We start from the raw sequence: 5,000 nt of genomic DNA, 5'->3' as shown, positions 1-5,000 counted from the left end.
GTACGATCTAAGGAACCATAACTGATTTAATGAGCCATTCGCGGTTTCACCTTAATGCGGCTTGTACTGAGACATGCATGGCTTAATCTTTGAGACAAGCATATGACTACTGGCAGGATCAACCAGGGAGCTGCGTCAACTAGAGCTGAGCAGCCGGCCGCCCGGGAGTGTGTCCCGGGGGCCCGCGCGAACACGCAAGCGTCCGCTCAATTATTCTGCAAACAGGAGGAGGCTGAGCTCCCCTGCACAACACACCTCGAAACCCTCTCAGGTCCCGGCGGCGCGCAGCGCCGTCCTAAGTACTTGGTCGGGTTCGAGAGAGGCGCAATCGCCCGGAGTTAGGCGAGTAGACGCTTTAGGTGCGACCACCCGTGCTCCCAACTGAGCTTGCCGCTGCCGACAGAGGCCCGGGAGCGTGCTGTCGTGGCATTGCCGGCGGGAGACAACACGCGCCACCTACGGTGACCGGCAGCTCCAACGCCAGCGCCACAGAAGGACAAAAGCCCCACTTGGGTGCCGAAGCGAACTCTCCCAGCACAGCGCACGCGCCAACACGTCCGCACAGCTGCGATACAAACCACCTGCGAGAACCGCTGGGGCGACCGAGCAGCAGACGGCGTCGCGGCGCCGAGCGCCGGGCGGCGGCGCATCCTCAGCGCACACAGTCCTCAATCGGACCAGCACACTGCAGATGGCCACCGCGCTTCGCACCGGGCCCGCGAGGACCTACTTTGGCCGCAAGGCGCCGCGAGCAGGGGGCGCCGGCGCGCAGCTGCGCCGCCTGCCGCGTCCGTCGGCCGGCGCGCCTGCCACTGGCCGCCCCCACCAGCCGGCTGTAGCGCGTGCGCCCACGCACCGCGCTGCCAGCACGCCGGGCGGCCCCCCCTCACCGGCCGGGGACGGTCCCACCCAGCCACCGCCGCGTATCGCCTCACACCCAGATCCCCTTTCGCGTTCGTGGGCATGGTGGGTCCCCTTTCACGTTCGTGGGCATGGTGGGTATCCCTGAAACAACCGGTTAATAGCTCGACCGATCGTCGCCAACACTGATTCACCTCTAGCGAGAACAACCGCACCACAACGGGTTACCTGTTGTTCATTTGCGTAACGTCACCAGCAAACGTAGACGTCCATCGCCATTTGCAACGAGTATTGCATGCCTGTGTCAGGTGTCACAACACACTACGTCTGCCCACATAGACGCAACAACATGTGCACGCCTCGAGAACACGTGGAAGGTAGCCCCCGTACGTATGCGGTGTCCATTGCGCGAACGACTGTCAGCCGGCCTCTGCAGGATGTCGCAGATGTGGAACGCGGTGCAACATGCTATCACGGTGTGTGAGAAGAGACGACTACGTCCGAATACACGCTCCACTACATCAACAGACTGCTCATGCTGATCGCCATCCAGGGCGTCCGTTCCTCCCACACGTCTGAATGGCGTACCACACTGCAATCCAGCTCTTATAGGGAGACGACACGTAGCTGCGTGCACAATATTTGGACTGTATGGTCTGCCGTTGCTAGGCGCAGTCGTCGTACGGTCACACATGTGCCACGATGTATCATTCAGTACATACGGACCAATGTGCAGTACAGTTTGTGGGTTTTGCGTACATCGGCGGACAGGTGACAGGCCGTACCACAACGTAGGCTGAGTACGTCGGCATGCGAAGGGCATTGAACATGCAAACTTCTCAACGACCAGCTTGCGAAGGCAGGGGGGAAGGGGGGGGGGCATGTACGTCCTGCTGCTATCCACATTACAGTGTATAGCAGGAGCATGTGGAAAGTCAGCAACACCTGCAAGGTGTTTAACATGACGCGATACACAGGGGACCGGGCAGTGCGAATAGCGAACTATATTGCGAGGGTTGCGGTTAGGCAACACTACACTAATTTAACGAGTTGCATAACAATTACAGAGCAGGTTCAGCGACAACGTGCGTCAGGTTAAGGCGCAATATAGGTTAGGTTGAGGCACAATATAGGTTAGGTTAAGGCACAACATGGGTTACGTTAAGGCACAAATTGGGTTACGTTAAGGCACAACATGGGTTACGTTAAGGCACAACATGGGTTACGTTAAGGCACAAATTAGGTTACGTTAAGGCACAAATTAGGTTACGTTAAGGCACAAATTAGGTTACGTTAAGGCACAAATTAGGTTACGTTAAGGCACAAATTAGGTTACGTTAAGGCACAAATTAGGTTACGTTAAGGCACAAATTAGGTTACGTTAAGGCACAAATTAGGTTACGTTAAGGCACAAATTAGGTTACGTTAAGGCACAAATTAGGTTACGTTAAGGCACAAATTAGGTTACGTTAAGGCACAAATTAGGTTACGTTAAGGCACAAATTAGGTTACGTTAAGGCACAAATTAGGTTACGTTAAGGCACAAATTAGGTTACGTTAAGGCACAAATTAGGTTACGTTAAGGCACAAATTAGGTTACGTTAAGGCACAAATTAGGTTACGTTAAGGTACAATATGGGTTAGGTTAAGGTACAATATGGGTTAGGTTAAGGTACAATATGGGTTAGGTTAAGGTACAATATGGGTTAGGTTAAGGTACAATATGGGTTAGGTTAAGGCACAACGTAGGTTAGGTTAAGGCACAACGTAGGTTAGGTTAAGGCACAACATAGGTTAGGTTAAGGCACAACATAGGTTAGGTTAAGGCACAACATAGGTTAGGTTAAGGCACAACATAGGTTAGGTTAAGGCACAACATAGGTTAGGTTAAGGCACAACATAGGTTAGGTTAAGGCACAACATAGGTTAGGTTAAGGCACAACATAGGTTAGGTTAAGGCACAACGTAGGTTAGGTTAAGGCACAACGTAGGTTAGGTTAAGGCACAACGTAGGTTAGGTTAAGGCACAACGTAGGTTAGGTTAAGGCACAACGTAGGTTAGGTTAAGGCACAACGTAGGTTAGGTTAAGGCACAACGTAGGTTAGGTTAAGGCACAACGTAGGTTAGGTTAAGGCACAACGTAGGTTAGGTTAAGGCACAACGTAGGTTAGGTTAAGGCACAACGTAGGTTAGGTTAAGGCACAACGTAGGTTAGGTTAAGGCACAACGTAGGTTAGGTTAAGGCACAACGTAGGTTAGGTTAAGGCACAACGTAGGTTAGGTTAAGGCACAACGTAGGTTAGGTTAAGGCACAACGTAGGTTAGGTTAAGGCACAACGTAGGTTAGGTTAAGGCACAACGTAGGTTAGGTTAAGGCACAACGTAGGTTAGGTTAAGGCACAACGTAGGTTAGGTTAAGGCACAACGTAGGTTAGGTTAAGGCACAACGTAGGTTAGGTTAAGGCACAACGTAGGTTAGGTTAAGGCACAACGTAGGTTAGGTTAAGGCACAACGTAGGTTAGGTTAAGGCACAACGTAGGTTAGGTTAAGGCACAACGTAGGTTAGGTTAAGGCACAACGTAGGTTAGGTTAAGGCACAACGTAGGTTAGGTTAAGGCACAACATAGGTTAGGTTAAGGCACAACATAGGTTAGGTTAAGGCACAACATAGGTTAGGTTAAGGCACAACGTAGGTTAGGTTAAGGCACAACGTAGGTTAGGTTAAGGCACAACGTAGGTTAGGTTAAGGCACAACGTAGGTTAGGTTAAGGCACAACGTAGGTTAGGTTAAGGCACAACGTAGGTTAGGTTAAGGCACAACGTAGGTTAGGTTAAGGTACAACGTAGGTTAGGTTAAGGTACAACGTAGGTTAGGTTAAGGTACAACGTAGGTTAGGTTAAGGTACAACGTAGGTTAGGTTAAGGTACAACGTAGGTTAGGTTAAGGTACAACGTAGGTTAGGTTAAGGTACAACGTAGGTTAGGTTAAGGTACAACGTAGGTTAGGTTAAGGTACAACGTAGGTTAGGTTAAGGTACAACGTAGGTTAGGTGAAGGCGCAATGTAGGTTAGGTTAAGGTACGATATACCTTAGGTTAAGGTACAATATCGCTTAGGTTAAGGTACAATATAGCTTAGGTTAAGGTACACGTTGTAGGGAAAGGTGTATTTTGGGGGGGGAGGGGGCGGCAGGTTCGTTGATAGTGATTATCGTAAGTGCATGCCTGCGGGATCATCCGATTTGTCACGTCAGGATGCACTTGTGGCTCATGACAGGCGGCGCTCCGATTCCAAGGTTGTGGCAGATCTGTGTCTTTCATTCCTGCCATTGTTTGTGTACTGTGACAGGAGGCAGTATTGTGATGTTGGGTGCACCCCTGTGTAGGACATGTGTGGGTGTTCGTGGCTTAGCTGAGCAATGGCGGATGTCGGAAGGGTGGGATATTCTGTTTTCTGGGTGGACCTCCCGGTCTGGTTATGATAGTGTGGATTGTGTAATGTGGCGGAGAGGATGCACCGGATGTTCTTCCATGCTGGTGGTTAGATATTGTGTGTGTGCCTGTTAGAGGCAGAGAGTAGTGTGTGATAGTGTCTGGCTGACGTGTGGTTCTCATTGTGTGCAGAGTCTTTCAGCATGTATAGGGACGGTTGTATATATTATCTGTATTCTGATGGCTCTGCATCTATTACTAATCAGTGCCGTGTATACGGTTACTCTGGTTCCAGTCGAAACTGTTCTATCTCTGTACATTAGTGACACTGCGGCTCCACTATGTTGCCGCCCCTGTCGGCCGTTTCCCCCAGTGTGTGGCTAATGATTATCAGCAATCAGTCTATTAGTCAATACCGGTAGTGTGACGACGTGAAATGTCCGGGATGGGGGAAGCTACACGCTTCCCGTGGGTCAGGGCCTAGAAAGACTCTTCCCACGCAGGAGGCTCGGACTGTCATTACTCTTCCGAGAAATATATTTGCCCAGCGTTTTTTGCGACTGCGAGTGCGACGCGTACGAGTACCGACATGGATGGGGCGCTTCCTAGCTGATCGCTCAGCATCGGAGAAATATATTTGCCCAACGTTTTTTGCGACTGCGAGTGCAACGCCCAAGGGTACCGACGTGGATGGGGCGCTTCCTAG

General features: G+C 50.9%; 1 non-coding gene across 1 annotated transcript in view; it reads right to left on the bottom strand.

Moving 5' to 3' along the window:
• Positions 1-129, bottom strand: part of LOC126446384 (small subunit ribosomal RNA) — a 1,909-nt gene extending 1,780 nt beyond the window's left edge. Inside the window, exon 1 of the ribosomal RNA XR_007583265.1 lies at positions 1-129. This exon is cut by the window's left edge and continues 1,780 nt beyond it. This is a non-coding gene — a ribosomal RNA (small subunit ribosomal RNA).
• Positions 130-5,000: the final 4,871 nt, after the last annotated feature.

Source organism: Schistocerca serialis, unplaced genomic scaffold, assembly GCF_023864345.2.
Source record: "Schistocerca serialis cubense isolate TAMUIC-IGC-003099 unplaced genomic scaffold, iqSchSeri2.2 HiC_scaffold_385, whole genome shotgun sequence".
Lineage (NCBI taxonomy): Eukaryota > Metazoa > Arthropoda > Insecta > Orthoptera > Acrididae > Schistocerca > Schistocerca serialis.
The sequence above is the reverse complement of the archived record's forward strand: the minus strand, read 5'-3'. Positions and strand labels throughout refer to the sequence as shown.